Below are 19,463 nucleotides of genomic sequence, written 5' to 3' on the forward strand. Positions count from 1 at the left end.
GGGGGGTTTGGTTCCCCCCACCATCTCTATGGTATTTTTAAGTCCTATCCTGTTATGTTCTTTTGGTTACATTTCAAAAATTGTTTCCTACCACCAACCTTTGTACGTGCCGCAACATATACAATTTGATCTTTCACAGTTTCTGTGAAGGAAGATGATCTGCAGTTAATAATCAACTATTTGAGTGTTCTTGGTATCCAAGGAAGGTTTTACTTAGAAGGAAGAAAAATAGGCCCTGGAAGGACCTATTGGCGATTAGGCGACTTCTGCGTTTATTTTACATTTTTTCTTATTAACGTAGGTTGTTGAGAGTTGACTTGTTTTTTAAGAGAAACCAGATTGATAGAGAAGAGCCCCAGCCAGATAGAGTTATTTGAAAAATAAATGTGTTTATTATGACAACATTTGGGGAAGAATCAAAGGGTACATTTTAAAAAAAACTTCTAGTTCTAAAGACAAGAGTTTAACTTCCTAAAACAGAACAAAGAGAAGGGCCTTTGAAACACTATAATTGATTACATGCTGAATGTGGCATTTGGTGGTTGTATGAAAGCATAAATTTTTATTTTCTCAATTTCTATGGTACAAACTGCTACAGCCATAGAAGTATGTCTTTATGCCCACAGCCTGAAATCTATTCGGTGGATTGCCTTAAAAAAGAACAGATCTGAGGAAAAGATAAGGGCAGGTCTAAAATTTTGAAGTCCTTTTTAAAATATTTTTTCCTAGACAAATGTATTGTTTGTGGCAAATAGAACTTTAATGTCCTAACTTAGTAATAGAACAAAATAATCATGGGTTTACATGTCAATGCAAATTTTAGGATAAAGCTAAAAATTACAGGGTCTACATACCAAATTGTTACACATTTTAATATTTGGGCTACTTTTATTGCAAAAGTTTACCCAATATATAAAAACCTTTAAAAATATAGTGGCATATTATGTAAGTATACTGAAGCCAGATATTTACTGATAATCAAAAAATTTGAAAATTGTACTAACATCATATACAGAGCTCAGAAGTTACTGTAGCCAGGCATGGTGACTCACACTTGTAATCCCAGCACTTTGTGAAGCCAAGGCAGGCAGATCACCTGAGATCAGGAGTTTGAGACCAGCCTGTTCAACATGGTGAAACCCTGTCTCTACTAAAAATACAAAAATTAGCTGGGCATGGTGGTGTGAGCTTGTAACCCCAGCTACTTGGGAGGCTGAGGCGCAAGAATCGGTTGACCTTGGGAGGCAGAGGTTACAGTGAGCCAAGATCATGCCGCTGCACTCCAGCCTGAGAGAGAGAACGAGACTATGTCTCAAAGAAATAAAAAATAGAGAACTTACTATAGCCACACCACTCTTAAACCCTAGGCCACGTGTGGAGTCCCAGGGAAGACATGTTATTTTTAGAGAAGCAAGGCTCTAGGAAGGTGTAACCTTTCTCTTACAGTTTCTGATGAATAATTGGTATGAAAAGGAATGGCTGGAAGTTTGCAATAGTATACTGAGCAACAAGAAGAGAAATAAATATATCCTACTTCATGAAATAACCATGCTAGCCAAAGGAAATGAAAAATTTTTTTATAGCATACCTAATTTTTTTAAAAATTCTTTAATACTAGGAGTATGTTTCTGTGGCAGATAGTTACCCCCAAAGGATTGTGTCAAATATCTGTTGTGAAAATTAATTTTAAAATTAATCTTTTACCTGGGTGAGGTGGCTCATGCCTGCCGTCCCAGCACTTGGGAGGCTGTGGCAGGCAGATCACCTGAGGTCAGGAGGTTGAGACCAGCCTGACCAACATGGAGAAACCCCATCTCTACTAAAAATACAAAATTAGCTGGGCATGGTGGTGCATGCCTATAATCCCAGCTACTTGGGAGGCTGAGGCAGGAGAGTAGCTTGAACCCAGAGAAGGTTGCGGTGAGCCGAAATTGCACCATTGCACTCCTGCCTGGGCAACAAGAGCGAAACTCTGTCTCAAAAAATAATAATTAATCTTTTACAGATAGTGACCATATGTTTTACTTTGTTTGATATAGTCCTGGTTTATACCTACTGTCCTAGCATAATTAGTGATAGTACCCCTTTCACTCTCGAAAATGGACCATAAATTATATGCTTACCATAATTGTAGAGGATTGTGAGACTTTTAGTCACTACCTAGCAACCTCGTTTTTCTTTATAGAGCTTTTCTGATTCTGGAGTCTCGTGCTGCAGTTTATCTGTTGACTTCTCTGAACCCCATTTCCAAATGACTGCCTTTTTTAGAATGCCTTTTTTCTTTTCCCATTAGTTGGTAGTAAGGGAAGGTGTAGGTATAGATTTGCTTAATTTTTAAATTTCTTATAAAAAATTCCAAATACTACAAAATAGAAAAATAGACTCCCTTTGTTTAATTAAACTATTAGTTTAAAAGTTCCATTTGATAGGATAAAGCCCATACCTTGCAACTGATTGTTAAGTTTGAGTTTTTTTTTTTTTTTTTTTGAGGGGGTCTCGCTCTTGTTACCCAGGCTGGAGTGCAATGGCGCGATCTCGGCTCACCGCAACCTCCGCCTCCTGGGTTCAGGCAATTCTCCTGCCTCAGCCTCCTGAGTAGCTGGGATTACAGGCACACACCACCATGCCCAGCTAATTTTTTGTATTTTTAGTAGAGACGAGGTTTCACCATGTTGACCAGGATGGTCTCGATCTCTTGACCTCGTGATCCACCCGCCTCGGCCTCCCAAAGTGCTGGGATTACAGGCTTGAGCCACCGCGCCCGGCCTGTTAAGTTTGAGTTTTTATAGGTTCTCTCTTTTCTGTGTAGGATTCTTGTTGAAGAAATCTATTGTTTTGTAGAGTTCCTACTCTGGATTTTGAAGGTTTGATCATCATTTAGCACATACCACTATTAAATAACCTTTCCCCACCTATATTTCATGTAAATTAGTGATTAGATATGATTAGATAGATTGCAAGCATATTTTATAATAGGACTATGTATTTCCATTAAAAGTTACATAATGTCTGCTTGTCTATGTAATGTTAAGCAGCTATTGTTATTGCCTAGAACAAACTTGGTGGTCTTAAAAACTGAGGACCCGAAGAGCTTTCGTTTGTGTGGATTATGTTGAGATTTACCATATTAGAAACTAAAACTGAGGAAAATTTTAAATTATTTAAAATAATAAAGCCTGCTAATACAAGTAATATGATTTTTTATGAAAATAACTATATTTCTAATTTTTTAAGTGGCATTTTACATTTTTGCAAATCTCTTTAATATCTGACTTAATAGAAGACAGCTGCTTTCTCGTAACTACTTCTGCATTTAATTTGTTGTGATAAGTTGTTTTGGTAGACTGAAGAAAATCTGGCCTTGCACAGATTAATTAGTTGGATAATGGACGACCTCATATAACCCTCTTCTGACAGAATGTAGGACTTCAGGCATTCTCACACTACACTTTTTGAGAATCACTGGCCTATCTTCATTATTTACTTCGTACCAGATATTTTATCACTTCATTTATTGTCTGGAATATGCACCCTCATTTTTGGCCATAGTAAGATAGTTTATATACTGAAGGTAAGATAAGCACTTGGATTTTTTACCCCCTTATTACCAGTTTTCAGAGTAATGAGTTAATAACTTAGCAATATGTAAAGATGTGCATGAAGTATTTTTTTTTCTTTTTTTAATAATTAAGTTCTGGGGTTCATGTGCAGAACATGTCGGTTTGTTACATAGGTATACACGTGCCATGGTGGTTTGCTGCATCCATCCCCCAGTCATCTATATTAGGTATTTCTCCTAATGTTAGCCCTCCTCAATCCCCCCACCCCCTGATAAGGACACCCTAGGCTATCCATCCCCTAGCCCCTCCACCCTCCAACAGGCCCCAACATGTGATGTTTCCCTCCCTGCATCCATGTGTTCTCATTGTTCAACACCCAGTTATGAGTGGGAACATGTGGTGTTTGGTTTTCTGTTCTTGTGTCAGTTTGCTGAGAATGATGGTTTCCAGCTTGATCCATGTCCCTGCAAAGGACATGGATGTATCCTTTTTTATGGCTGCATAGTATTCCATGGTGTATATGTGCCACATTTTGTTTATCCAGTCTATCATTGATGGGCATTTGGATTGGTTCCAAGTCTTTACTATTGTAAACAGTGCCACAATAAACATACGTGTGCATGTGTCTTTATAATTGAATGTTTTATAATCCTTTGGGCATATACCGAGTAATGGGATTGCTGGGTCAAATGGTATTACTAGTTCTAGATCCTTGAGAAATCGCCACACTGTCTTCCACAATGGTTGACCTAATTTACATTCCTACCAACAGTGTGAAAGCATTCCTGTTTCTTTACATCCTCTCCAGCATCTGTCTCCTGATTTTTTAATGATCGCCATTCTAACTGGTGTGAGATGGTATCTCAGTGTGGTTTTGATTTGCATTTCTCTAATGACCAGTGATGATGAGCTTTTTTTCATATGTTTGTTGGCTGCATAAATGTCATCTTTTGAGAAGTGTCTGTTATATCCTTTGCCCACTTTTTGAAGTATTACTATTGTGTACTCATGGCTTTAAACATGTTTGATGTGTTACAGTTTGGCAGTTACTATTTTTGACATTCCGGTTGTCCTACCTTTGTCGGCTACTAAATTCTTTTGATTCATTCTTAATATTTTCCTCACTTGTTTTCTTGCTTCCTAGTGTTACTAGATGTTCTGGGATAATTTTGCACATTTTTTGCCCCAAACCTGGAATCAGCCATTTCTGCAAAAGCCTCTTAATTTTTTTCATGAGAAATGGTACTTAGAAACCACAGTGTGGATGGTAGGAGTGTTCATTGCTCTTGGATTGAGTCTTGTTTCTAGATTTTTCAATGGACAAAGTTTAAAAATGTTTTATTTCTTTTTTAAAATATCAGTTGTTGGTATTTGAAAAGTTCTATTTGAAACTCAGTACTACGTGATATTTATGTAAACCTAATCTTTCTCCCTTTCCCCATGCCCAGAATCTCAGTTTTCACTAACACCAATGTAATTTCTCTTTGCTTTGTGCCATAATATATACACAACAGTTTTTAAGTGACAGAACAATACGATTACCGGAAAGTGTTTTTTTGTTTTGTTTTCTTACGTCTTTTTGCCTTAGGGAATATCCGTTTAGAGATGGAGACATTCATGCCTCACTTAATGATGAGGATATTTTCTGAGAAATGTGTTGTTAGGTGATTTCGTCATTGTGTGAACATCTAGAATATACTAACATAAACCTAGATGGTACACCTAAGATATATGGTATAGCCCATTGTTCTTAGGCTACAAATTTGTACAGTATGTGACCTCTGAATACTATATGCAGTTCTAACACAATGGCAAGCATTTGTGTATCTAAACATGGAAAAGAAAAAGTAAAAATACGGTATAAAGGATTAAAAAATGGTACCCCTGTGTAGGGCAGCACCATTACAGTCTTATGGGATCATTATCATATGTGGTCCAACCTTGACTGAAAAGTTGTTACGTGGCACATGACTGTATACAGTCAGATTACAGTATTTTGAAATCCCACCTAGAATAGTTCTTCTCTATGGTCATGCCACCAGTTTTATATACAGTGAGGTTAATTTTAATTTGTTACATTTTCAAGGATTAGGTTTTGTTTTATAATTATGTAAAATACTTGAATGGTTAGTAAGCGAAATTTATGAAGCTGGGTATAGTCAGAAAAATTGAGCTTCTATCCTAGTGTCTTCCAGCTGGTTGTCTCCCTGTCCCTATATGTTAGACTCAACAGAGTCATCATGAATTTTCAGAGTGATATTTTGTCATGATACTTCCCCTTTTAGTATAAGCATTTAAGTTAGTTCGTTTACTAAAACTACTTCCTTCTAGATTTTTCAGTAACTAATATTTTTACACTATAGAAGAGAAATGTGGACATTTCTGTTCTTTTTTTGGAACCAGGATTGGCTTACTATAAGCAGTTTGAGATAAGAGACTTTCTCTAGTAAAAATCCCCTCTCTCTCTTTTTTTTTTTTTTTTAATTGAGTCTCGCTTCATCGCCCAGGCTGGAATGCAGTGATGTGATCTTGGCTCACTGCAACCTCTGCCTTCCAGGTTCAAACAATTCTCCAGTCTCAGACTCCTGAGTAGCTGGGACTACAGGCTCCTGCCAGGCTAACTTTTGTATTTTTAGTAGAGACAGGGTTTCACCTTGCTGGTCAGGCTGGTGTAGAACTCCTGACCTCAGGTGATCCACCCGCCTCAGCCTCCGAAAGTGCTGGGATTACAGGTGTGAGCCACTGTACTCAGCCAAAATTCTCTCTCTTGAAATGCCAGGCCATATTTGTCTCTGGGGATTTCAGGTACACTTGGGACACTGGTGCTACTTGAAGTAGAGAGCTCATCAATTAACATTTCTTGAATGGTTTGTCCTTAGACTTGAAATATATGTTATTTAGAAAGATGTTATCTGTTTTTTAACTTTGTCATTTAAAATCCAAGTTATTTGATTTTATGTGTTTTAAATAAAATATTAAAACTTTAAAAGTCTTATACCTGTTAAATCTGTTTTTTCCTTCCTAATTACAATATCTTAAAGTTATCTTATTTCATCAATATGTCACTTTCTAATATCTCTATAGATTTTTAAAATACTTGCCAGGCACAGTGGCTCATACCTGTAATCCCAGCATTTTGGGAGTCCAAAGCAGGCGGATCACGAGGTCAGAAGTTCGAGACCAGCCTGGCCAGCATGGTGAAACCCTGTCTCTACCAAAGATACAAAAAATTAGCTGGGTATGGTGGCGCATGCCTGTAATCCCAGCTACTCAGCAGGCTGAGGCAGGACAATTGCTCCAACCTGGGAGGTGGAGGTTGCAGTGAGCCAAGATCATGCCATTGCACTCCAGCCTGGGTGATCAGGCTAGACTGTCTCAGAAAGAAAAAAAAAAAAAACTAAATCAAGTTATACCAAATGGTGAAGAAATAGTGATTAAGAATGGAAGGATTCTAGCTGTGATTTTTTTGCTTTGGCTTTGGCCAAGGTCAGTTTAATTCTTTGGCCTAATAGGAATAATACTTTTCTCTTAAACTTGTGAACATTATATAAGCTAATGCATGAAAAGTGGTTAGAGAAACAGTGACTCGTGCAAAATAAGCATCCAGTAAATGCTGCCTTTATTTTGGAAGTGGTTATTATTGTTACAAGCATTTGATCAGTTCTCTAAACGCTGAACTTTACTTAGTAACACTTGATTTTCATGACTTCATTGGTTTTATGAAAAACAGCAACTGTTAACGAAGGACTAATTGGTATCTAGCTAAAATTTGAGGCCTCTGACTTCCAAGTGTACCCGTGCTTACTATATAAATATAATCACATTTAAAATTATTAATTTAATAAAGCTTTAAGGAAACAAGCCTCCTGTTCAGGATCCAATGTCCTTGTCAAACACTGGATGCTGAAATTGTATTATTTGATGTGGCTTTCGGGTATTGTGTATGCTGACCAGTCACAGGTGGTTTGTTTGTTTCTTTAACTCTAGAATTTTGAGATACATTTGCCTTTACATGCCCTCAATGTAAGTTATATAACACCAGATTGTTTATTCGTTCAGGCTTTTTTTTTTTTTTTTTTTTTTTTTTTAATACTTTGGGATTAGAATGAGGTTGTAGAGTGCTATAAGGAATTCAGGTTAGAAGATTGTATTTTAGATATGGAAATTCTAGGAAAGAACAAAAAATGGCATACTAAAGTTATCTTCCTTCTTCCTCCACCACCAAAAAAATAAATAAATAAGTAAGCTACAATGCACAGTTTTGGTTTTTATTTTTATGTTTCTTAAAGACAAGGTTCTACACTGTCGCCCAGGTTAGAGTGGAGTGGCACAATCATAGCTCATTGTAATCTTGAACCCCTGGGCTCATTTCAACCTCCAGAGTAGCTAGGACTACAGGTGTGTGCTACCACACCCAGCTAATTTTTAAAAATATATATATCATACAGGCAGGGGTTTCACTATATTGCCCAGGCTGGTCTTGGTTGAACTCCTGGCCTCAAGTGGTCTCAGGCCTCAGCCTTCTGAAGCTCTGGAATTACAGTCATGAGCCACCATGCGTAGCCCACATTTTGCTTTTTAAATTAGTCTTTATCTTTCAGAGATACATGCTGAAATATTTATGGATGAAATGAAATGTTAGAGAGAGGATAGTAGATGAAACAATCAACTATTAGCTGGTCATTGTTGGTACTGGATAATGAATAAATGGACTTCTTTATACCATTTTACTTTCATACTTTATTTGAAACGGTCTTGCTGTGTTGCCCAGCTGGCCTTGAACTCCTGGCCTCCAGAGATTCCCATGCCTCAGCCTCCCAAAAACTCTGGGATTAGACGTATGAGCCACCATACCCAGCCAATAACACAAAGTTTTAAATTTTAAGATAAAAGTATTCATATACTTGGCTATCATGGGTCCTGGTAAAACAGACTAGTGAACATAATCAAATGTTTCCGTCTTTCCCTGTTGGGACTGCTTACCCTCTGAGCCCATTTCCTCTCCTCATAATCACCTATTTCCAATCAACAGAAAAATAGAGTAACCTACATAGATACATAATGAGTTTGTACTAAAAGGGAAATTTTAGTATTATAAAGAAGCCTATACCGATTCTGGAGAGCATTCCTGAACAGAAGATTGAGGAAGCAAATGGATTAATACAATAGTATGTTCAGTATGCAATAGGTAACATTTTATGATATGGTTGAATTTCTGAAAAGATATAATATCAGACTTATTTAATTAGCCTTCCACATCTACTGATAATAATCTGCCCTTCTCTCTCCTCCTGACTTTATTGCTGCCCATCTGTAGTTTTGATCTTTTTTCCCTAGGATTCTTTGCCTAGAATTGCATGGGCCTTCTGGATCTGGAACACATAAAGGAAGAGGATGGGTGTTTTTCAGATGTTACTGGAGTGATTATAAATTCTAGCTACTTTGGTACACGTGTGTGTGTGTGTGTGTGTGTGTGTGTGTGTGTGTGTGTTTATTTTTAAGTTAATTGGCCTCTTCCAAACATCAGTACTTTGGCCTTTCAATCAATTTGGGGGCTTCCTTTTTCCCAGACTGGCTGCAGTTCAGGGAAGAATATACAACAGAGGCCTAGAAGTTCTACATCAAATTTTGTATCTGCAGTTTTCTGAGGAATGAGTATGTATGCTCAAATAATAGCTAAGTATTAAGTTTGAAATCTGCTAGAAAAACAATCACAAGGTAGTTAAGTAGTTATGCCCAGGATCAGTTTTTCGATATTGGTATTATAGCAAATGGATTGCTACTAGATTTCCTTTTTACTTTCATATTCAGATGTAAAAAGAGTTGGAGTTATAAATGTGAAAAGCAGCCTTGAATCTCAGTAGATTAAGAAACTCTAAATTCATTGAAGAGCCATTGGTTGTGTGTTTTGTTTTTTTTTTGGTGGGTGGGTGGGTGTGTGTGTGTGTGTGTGTGTGTGTGTGTGTGTGTTTTAAGAATTCAAGGATGAGTAGGAGGTTGTCATTGCTTTTACAAGGAGCCTTAATGATAGTTTGCTGTTTGGCACAACAGGTGAAAGGAGGAGCCCTTTCTAGAGGGATCTTTGTTTCTCTTTTTCTCACTAGTAGTATCATTCCATGTATTCACCAGGATATAAATTGTTTAGTTCTGTCTTAGCTAAATAGATAATGGTCCTTAAGGTCATAAAATGGAAGGATATTGTGCAGGTGAATTATTAGTTCTCTGTAGTATATTTTTTACTGTATTATCCTCATCAACAGAAGGAAAATTTTTAATCTTAGAAGAAGAAACAAGCATTTTTCTCCAAAAGATTGGGAACTACTGCTTTTAAGTTTTTAAGTTTTTAACGGTGATCTGCAATGGATTTGTTAAAAATCTGGGGCATGAATTTTTCATTAATGTTTTTACATTGTTTACTGAGTATTGGAAAAGGAAATACAGTATTCAAAAACAAAAAGGTTCAGGATTTGGAACTATTTTACTCAGGAAAAAATAAGTTTATAAACAGAAGATGTTTTAATGAAAAAGAAAATACCAAATTTATGGAAATCCGAGATAGTCTGTGTTTTGCTTCACTCTTCAGTGCTAGAATTCTGGGCTTTGTTTGGGGTCAAACTGATATGACAGGAAAACTAACAGAGATGATTAAAGGAGACTGTAAAATAAATGGGAAAGTTTGCGCTTGGTGTATGGTTGTAATTATAGTTTGTATAAGAATGAAAGCAGTTTATGCCAGTTGTATTCATAACTAAAAAGTACTATTTTATCAGTTTCCTGCGGGTAATTTATTGTAAAAATTAATAACATGAGCATTTTGACCCAAATACAGTTGAAATGTTTATTGAAATTAGATCAAAAATGAGCATATGTGTCAAGGCTTTAAAATCATTTTTCATATTAAGATTTCCAGAGAAAGTTTTTGTAATCTGTAAGTTAGATATTTCTAATGTTTTAGATTACAGGAACTGTTGAAGGTCCTGGGTCTCATAACAAGCCACTAGCTAACTAATCCAAAGATATTTGGCCTCATGGGCTTCTAGGGAGATAAATGTGCTCACTATTCCAAAGATTTTATTTTGCTCAGTAACCTCCTAAATGTTTGCTTGAGTTGGTCGTTGTGTTCCATTGCTGTTACTTTTTTTTTTTTTTTTTTTTTTTTTTTTAAAGACAGGCTCTGTCTCAGGCTGGAGTGCAGTGGCGCAATCTTAACTCGCTACAACCTCCAGCCCCCAGGCTCAAGCCATCCTCCCACCTCAGCTTCCTGAGAAGCTGGGACTACAGGTGTGCGCCACCATGCCTGGCTACTTTATTTGTAATTTTTGTGTGTATGTGGTTCAAATAGGAATCTTCCACATGCATCCAAAATATCTTTGGTTTGTGACACTCAGTGTTGTTATGAGTCATTTTTCTGTTGGGAGGTGTGCCTCAGAGTGGGTGAGCCTTTTTGCCCTAAGTCTGTCAGCACTCTAAGACTACAAATACTCTAAGAGATTGCTCACTAAAAATAAGAACAGCTGGTCATCTACCTCAATTGTGAGCCATAACTTTTGTGATACAATTAGTCCTTATCTTTAGTACACACATTTATGGAATATCAAACTCACTGCCTGCTTTGGGGTGTTTCTCCTGTGTCTTAGCCATTTTTGTATGTTGGCATATAGCAAATATAGGAATGCTATGTCACAGCTGTGGGTCATGTATATACTTGCAGTTAGCTCTGCTCTGGGGAGAAACTTGCATTCCCTGGAATGCAAGAAATTTATCAGCAAACTCATGTCATAAAAATAATAGTTTACAGTGATTTTTTTCTTAAAATGTTTCAATGATTAAGACATTTTTAATAACCGAAGTATATAATTGTAAAACCTAAGCATTACTCAGCAAATCTAGCAATTGTTGAATTGCATAAGCTTTTTATTCATGGGAACTTTTGCTAAAGAATGATGACCTTTGATTTCCTATCACCATCACCTATCATGATAAGCATGCCCCTCTTACGTATCCTTATACCTATTATAAGGATAAACAAGGGATAGCTCCACCTACCAGATGTCATAGACACAACTGGTATTTTTGGGTTTTGCTGTAAAGTAATCCTGGGAAGAAGAGAGGTTATAGATAAAATAAGATTGGCCACGAATTGATTGTTGATTAAAGCGGGGTAGGGATCATGGACTTCATTATGGGCTTTTCTCTGATTTTATATTTATTTGAAGTTTTTCACCATATGTGTTTTTTTAAGATACAAAAAAAAAAAAGCATAAATAGTGTAAACAGAGTTTTGAAGGAAAAGGAAACGGGTTAGTAGTTAATTGACAAAAAAATTCTTGTTCCCATTCAGGCAAAGGAATTTGGACTAACCAATAAGCATTAAGGAAACCATTATTTGCAGATTTCAAATAATGGAATGATAGTGACCAAAGTTATGTTCTAGAAGGGATAACATCATGGAAGAATGTAGAGTAGATTGGAGGGTTCACACCCCAGAGGTAGTGAGATCAGTCACTGCTATTGTATAATGCTACCTTGAAATCATAGGCAGGTGACTGATGTGGATTGCAAGAAGTCTGCAAAAATTTCAGAGGAGAATAACTCTTCACCCAGGCTCTCAGTGAGGTGCTAGTGCCAGCACAACAAAAAAGAGAAGGTTTTTTCCCCCTCATTTGGTCACAGCATGGCTTTGGACCGTGTGTGTGTCATATGGAGTATACCAAGTGATTTTGTTCCTGTGGTGAAAATGAAGTCAATATTATATTTCCTGTCTTTTAGTAAATCAGTATAGATAAGTTTTTAAATTATTTTCTTATTTTTTTCCCCACATGTTCTAAGATAAGTCTCCTACAGTGTCTAGGTTTCTTTTTTCCCCAAAAGTGATTAAAAATGATGCATCATATTTTATACTTCTGAGGCAGAACTGCTACAACAGAGTTTTGATAATCTGTTTGAAATGAAGCACTCAAATCTTACAGTTTACTTGCATTTTCAGTCAGACCTCTACAAATGCCAGTTAGATTACAGATGGCTAGCATAAGTTTTTTCATTACTGAAAGAAGAAATGTAGAGCTTAGTACAGCCTATTAAACAAAGGTTATGACAAAGGACAACTATCAGAAAATACTTTGGTTCTGAAATATTGCTTCAGCTAGGAGGCTCCCAACCCAAATTTGTGGAAATGCAACTAAGATTAATATTTAGTGTATAAGAACTCTACAAGACATCCAATCAGTAGTAGTCTTCAACATCAGTCACACTGGCCAGGCTCAGGGCTCATGCTTATAATCCCAGCACTTTGGGAGGCTGAGACGGGCAGATCACCTAAGGTCAGGAGTTCAAGACCACCCTGGCCAATATGATAAAACCCTGTCTCTATTAAAAATACAAAAAAAATTTAGTCAGGCATGGTGGTGGACACCTTTAAGCACAGCCACTGGGGAGGCTGAGGCAAGAGAATCACTTGAACCTGGAAGGCAGAGGATGCAGTGAGCCGGGATCACACCATTGCACTCCAGACTGTGGAACAAGAGTGAAACTTCGTCTTTAAAAAAAAAAAAAAAAAAAGCAAATCACATAAACATTGAGAATTTGCAGATAACTTTTCATTTTAGGGCTTTCTTTCTTTTTCTTTTCTTTTTTCTTTTCTTTTCTTTTTTTTTTGAGATGGATTCTCACTCTGTTACCCAGGCTAGAGTGCAGTGGTGTAATCTTGGCTTACTGCAACCTCTACCTCCTGGGTTCAATCAGTTCTCCTGCCTCAGCCTCTCAAGTAGCTGGGATTACAGGTGCCCACCACCACGCCCAGCTGATTTTTGTGTTTTTAGTAGAGATGGGGTTTCGCCATGTTGACCAGGCTGTCTGGAACACCTCAGGTGATCCACCCACCTCAGTCTCCCAGAGTTCTGAGATTACAGGCATGAACCACCATGCCCAGCCCTAGGGTTTTCTTTTAGAATATAGAGAATCTTTTACAGAAAAGATCGTATGAGGAAAGTGAAAATTGAAGTTATTTTAAGCCTGGGTGTGGTACTCACACCTGTAATCCCAGCACTTTGGGAGACCCAGGCAGCAGGACTGCTTGGAGCCCAGAAGTTTGAGACCATCGCTGGCAACGTAGTGAGACCCCAATTGCTACAAAAAATTTAAAAATTAGCCGAGAGTGGTGATGTGTGCCTGTAGTCTCAACTACCCAGGAGGTTGACATGGGAGGATCTCTTGACTCTAAGAGGCTGAGGTTGCAGTGAGCCATTGGTCATACCACTTCATTCCAGCTGGGCGTCAGAGTAAGACACTGTCTCAAAAAAAAAAAAGAAAAATTCTTTTAAGGAAATAAGGAAATTTAGCCACCTACCATGTTTATCAAGAACCTAAAAGTTTGTGGAAATGTAAAATGGTTTTAACTTCCTGGAGGGTGGTTTGTCATCACTAATAAATATGCCCATACCATTCTAGCAGTTTAATTTCTAGGAATTTGTCCTAAGAAATGTTTGTGCATATGTATAAAGAAAGGTATAAGTATATGACCGTTGAACACAGCATCGCATATGTTATGGGAAAGCAGTGACAATCTAAACATCTACCAACAGAGGATTGATTTAAATTATAGTAGATAAGTAGACTGGAATACTCACTTCAGAGAAAGTAATGGTTTTATACATACTCGTAGAAACATATCTAAAACTTACTGCTAAATTTTAAAAAGCAGCTTACAGAGCAGTACGGTTATCACTTACATGAGAATTTAACTACTGCCTTTTATGCTTTTGTAATATTTGCATATTTTTACAGGCATTTTTATTGATACAGCCATTCATAGGGGAGGGGAACCCTACTGTGCATATCAGAATTGTTAAGCTTTGAGTTTTTGTTGGTGGTGGTGTTGGTTTTTCTGAAACAGAATCTCGTTCTGTCACCCAGGCTGGAGTGCTGTGGCGCAGTCTCGGCTTACTGCAACCTCTGCCTCTCAGGGTCAAGCAATTATTGTGCCTTGGCCTCCTGAGTAGTTGGGATTACAGGTGTGCACCACCACACCCAACTAATTTTGTATTTTTAGGAGAGACGGGGTTTCACCATGATGATCAGGCTGGTTTCGACCTCCTAACCTGGGGTGATCCCCTCACCTCGGCCTCTCAAAAGTGCTGGGATTACAGGCATGAGCCCCATTGCGCTCAGCCCACTTTGAGGATTTTATTTTCCCCCTTCATGGTTGTATACATGCAACACTTGGCACATAGGCAAACCTAAACAGTTTGCAAGTTGCCTACCCTTTTGTTCTTTGGATAAAAGAAACCTCTTAAAATAGCACTTAACATGGTGTATGTATGTATGTGTGTGTATGTATGTATACACACACATATAAAGAGTAGTTCGTGTTTGTTGAATGGATGAATAATGAATAAAGGAAAAAAGTTGCATATCTACATAATATAAATCCCAAGACAGCCAGGAATTTTATCTGGACCTAATTGTCTAACATAGCACCAATAATAATTGATACTTAATAAAAACAAGGGTGGGCATGGCAGTACGTATCTGTGGTCCCAGCTACTTGGCAGGCTGAGGTGAGAGGATCACTTGAGCCCAGAAGGTTGAGGCTACAATCAACTATGATTGTACCAAAGCACTCCAACCTGGGTGACAGTGAGACCCTGTCTCAGAAATAAAACAGTTGATTATTGAAAATACACAGAAACTGGAATTACGAGTTGATTAATTAATATAAAAAGAAAAAAGAATAAATAAATAAAAACAGTTATAATTCAGATGTTGCTATCTAAGGTAAGTAGTAATTGCTATAATAAACAGAAGCTATACACTAAAATCTTAATTTTCTTTCCTGTAAACTCTACTAATGTAGGTGTGTAGTAGACTTCATACAAGTTAATCTTTTTGTAGCTCTGTTTCTTCGTTTCTGTTTCTTCATCAGTTGGAGAAATTTTCCTAAATTAATCAAAGTAAAAATACAGATATTAATGCCTCACAAATTTGTACAACCCACTTCATCTATACCAAGTAAAAGTGGCTTCCATTTTGGGGTTTGAAAACGAAAAATATTTGAATTCACAGAGGAGGCCTGTGTAGAGATTTGAGAAGTTCTTTTCCTACTCTAGTTTGGTACATTGGTCTCTAACACCTGTTCGGAGCCTCAAAATACAGGAGGACAGAACTTTCAGAAAGTGTTGAGAATATAACTCTTTAAATAGGTTAGTCAGTCTAAATTATTTGAGGGCATTATCTTTATTTGGTACTTAGAAGCCTAAAATCTTCCTGATCTTGTTAAGGTTGCAAAGAGTCTGTGTATTATTGGTTAGTTTAGCAGTAAATACCTGTTTATCATTGTTAAATGGGCTGTAAATAAAATATTTCTTTTTCTTCAGTGTTAATTTGTGATCACAATATTTAGATAATAATTATTATTTATGGTATGTAGTCTTATCCTGCTGCCACTCCCCTCTTTTGCTCTACATACTGCTAAGTATGACTTGGTCTCTATGATAGTCACTACTAATGAAATTTTTTTTATGGGGAAAGAAATTCCTAATATAGACTAAAGTAGGGTTTTTTAAAGTTGTCCTTTAATGGCCTTTTATCCTAGTAAACTTATATTTCTTATAGACATCAGTTTATTGTGCCAAGCTCGGTATCTCCTAGAGGGAGTATAAATTTAGGCAGAGGAATCAGGGAATAAACTGGTATTGTAGAAGAGATGGAAGAAAAGGAAATTTTTATCTTGGTTTAAATTACTAAATCATGATGTTTCTTGTCTCTCACTGCTCACCCCAATCAGTATTTCTCTCTTCAGCTCTGAACCCCTGAATCCTTTGCTTGCGTTAATTTTTTCCAGATTATAAGCCTAATTTATACTGTTCCAATTACATGAACTTATCTCTGAGTGCTCTTTTAAAGTTCATCTCCTTGTTTTCCAGTAACTCGTAATTTGTTTCTTCTAATGCTTAACACTTCTTTCTCATTTTTTTCATGTTTCTCACTTTTTTTCTTTCCACATTGTCTGCTATAGCAAACTTGAAATACATGTTTTTGGAGAAGAGTTTAGCCATTCTCACATTATTAGCAGCAGCTCCTCTTCCTTCACATATATTTAAAGGGACCAGAAAGTGTATGTATGTATGTATGTATATATATATTTTTTTAATTGCATTTTAGGTTTTGGCATACATGTGAAGAACATGCAAGATTGTTGCATAGGTACATACATGGCAATGTGGTTTGCTGCCTTCCTCCCCATCACCTATATGTGGCATTTCTCCCCATGTTATCCTTCCCCAACTTCACACCGCCCGCTGCCCCTCCCCTAGTTCCCACCTACAGACCTCAGTGTGTGATGCTCCCCTCCCTGTGTCCATGTGTTCTCATTGTTCAACACCCGCCTATGAGTGAGAACACGCGGTGTTGGATTTAACCAGAAAGTTATTTAAGCTCTTACTTGCCGCAAACGCAAGTCTGTGTGCGCCTATGAGTCAGCACAACAGGTATTATTTTTTTATTATACAGATGAGAAAACTGAGACTTTGAGACATTCTATGAATTACCTAAGCTAATTGGCAGCAGTGCCAGGATTCATAGAAATTTGGAGCAGGAAGAAACACAATGAAGATTTTACTTTGAGGAATTTAGGGTTCATCTGTGTAAAGTGATTTTTCTGAGGTCACTAATTATGTTGTAGGCTAGAACTCAAGTTTCCTAACTCCTAATATAGTGCCTTTCTTTTTTTTTCTTTCTTCATTTTTTTAAGAGGTGGGTCTTACTATGTTGCCCAGGCTGGTGTCGAACTCCTGGGCTCAAGCATTCCTCCTGCCTTGGCCTCCCAAAGTGCTGGGATTACAGATGCGAGCCACTGTGCCTGGCCTCTAGTCGTGCTTTTTCCTAGCATACTTTTTCTTCTTCTAAGGTAAAAGGCTATATGTCATAGTATAGCTGCAGTGATTTTACTTGAGATATTTGACTTTGTGATGGAGATGGAAGATAAGTACATCTTCCGTCATTCTCACATTCATTCTCATACAAGTCTGTCATGTAGATAAAATGTAGTCATATATTTATTGTATTCTGGACTGTTCTGTGATTTAAAAATTAAGTAGAGAGTAAAAATCATCATACTGAAAAACCTAATATTCTTTTACCATTTCCCCTTTTTGCTATTTTGTAAAATCATTCAAAAGAGAAATCAAATAACTATAGATGTATTTAAGAATAAATTCAGCCTCAAATAACTATAGATGTGTTTAAGAATAAATTCAGCCTATATGTAAAAACAAAATTTTGAATAATCAAGTTCAGAAATTGGATCTTAAAAAATTTATTAACAACTTTAACCCTTTTGAAATATTGTCAAAGTTTTTTCTCTTCCTGAATTAAATTTATTCATTTATGGACCTATTATAGATTTTTTTTTCCCTAGTGTTTCAGAGCTATTCTGTATATCTGTTCATTTTCGTTATTTAGTAGTATATAGAAGTAGTAGATTGGGCTGAATATATTTATTTCAGGATATATCTTAGATATTTGTGTTTTTTCATGAATCCCAGTTTAAGGGTTATTGCTTTCAAAAGGAAGAAATTTGGTTTATCATGGCTGTTGGCTAGTCGAAGTTTAGAGAACTGCTGTATATGGGATCTTTAGTGAGAAAAAAATAATTTTTTATACTTTTATAATACCATGTGAAAAATCTGATAACAAAAACTTCTGAAAAAGAAACCAGGCCTGGGAGATGAGGATTCTAGGGAATATTATTTTTAAGTTAGATTCTAAATTAGTAAATTGTGAATAATAAGATGAAAATCTGATCCTTCAGTAAGTTCTGAAGTAATATTGCTGCCCTTCAAAGAAAAAGTGTTATAAGTACTGTTGTGAGATGATACTGCTCGGCCTACCCTTTATGTCAGCCTAAGCAAGATTAGATTTTCTCTTTTCTGTGAAAGATGCCAATATTTAATATTTACTTGTATCTAATTTTAAACATATGAAATATACCTTTCCGTCTCTGAATTAGAATGTGTACATATTTATCTTTACTTTGAAATATTATCGTTGGATGATCGATTTCAGAGCAATTTTTATGCGTAGGGAAGAAACTACCTCCCAAAAAGGGTTTTCTTGGAGAATGAGGAAAATAAGTATAAATTTTTGTATTTGTGTTAATATCACTGTTAAATGATTGGATAATTATATTTATAGAAGTAAAAAATGCTCAGTATTTTATCTCAAGTTAATAATAGATATTGTACAGCCAAAGGAATTAACAGAAAAAGGACACTTTGAGAAAATGGCTTGTTCTTACGTATCTAAATATATACTATGTTCACTTATGTTTTGTCAGACACTGAAATTGAGGAAGAAAGATTTGGCGTTCTGGTGGTTTATGGAGAGAGTTGATCAGAGATTGCTCCTTGGCTGAGCTGCTGTCTGCATAGGCTGTTAACAATTGTTTCTCTGGCAGCAGATCTTGTTCATCAGGATTGCATCATTTCTGGGAGAATGGCCAAGGTCCACAGCCTCAGTACAAAGACTGTCTGAAGCATATGAGGCCTGTTCTCTTTCTGAAGCGGCACTCCTCTTCCTGCCAGTCCTCTTCACAGGATTACTGAAGCAGACTTGTTCTGAATTTCTTTCATTGGATTGGTTGTTTATTGGACTCTTGTCTCCCAGCTGCTTCCGCCTCACCTGTCTGATGCAATTTCTTCTTCTGAAATCTCTGTTGGAATTGTTCATAAAACACTTTTTGTTTGTCTTCTCTGAAAATGACCAGGCAGATCATACAGGTCTTGTGCTTTCAGCAAGTCATATAGAGAAGAGACTGTCAGAATGATGATACAGAGACGGTTGGCCATTTCTGAACCCAATTAAAAAGATGGGGTAATTAAGAAACATTTCTGGCATGTTCTATTTAAC

At 36.8% G+C, this 19,463-nt stretch overlaps 1 protein-coding gene across 21 annotated transcripts in view; it reads left to right on the plus strand.

Moving 5' to 3' along the window:
* Positions 1-19,463, plus strand: part of SETD5 (SET domain containing 5) — an 82,015-nt gene that overhangs the window by 8,551 nt on the left and 54,001 nt on the right. Inside the window, exon 1 of one of the 21 annotated variants that reach the window (XM_032290568.1) lies at positions 17,845-19,427. The exons of the other annotated variants lie outside the window; for them this stretch is intronic. The gene's annotated coding sequence lies outside the window, so the exon portion shown is untranslated. Of the gene's footprint in view, positions 1-17,844; positions 19,428-19,463 lie in introns of those variants that run through there. 21 annotated transcript variants of the gene reach the window in all.

This window comes from Sapajus apella, unplaced genomic scaffold (assembly GCF_009761245.1).
Source record: "Sapajus apella isolate SASKATOON/1434 unplaced genomic scaffold, GSC_monkey_1.0 scaffold23, whole genome shotgun sequence".
Lineage (NCBI taxonomy): Eukaryota > Metazoa > Chordata > Mammalia > Primates > Cebidae > Sapajus > Sapajus apella.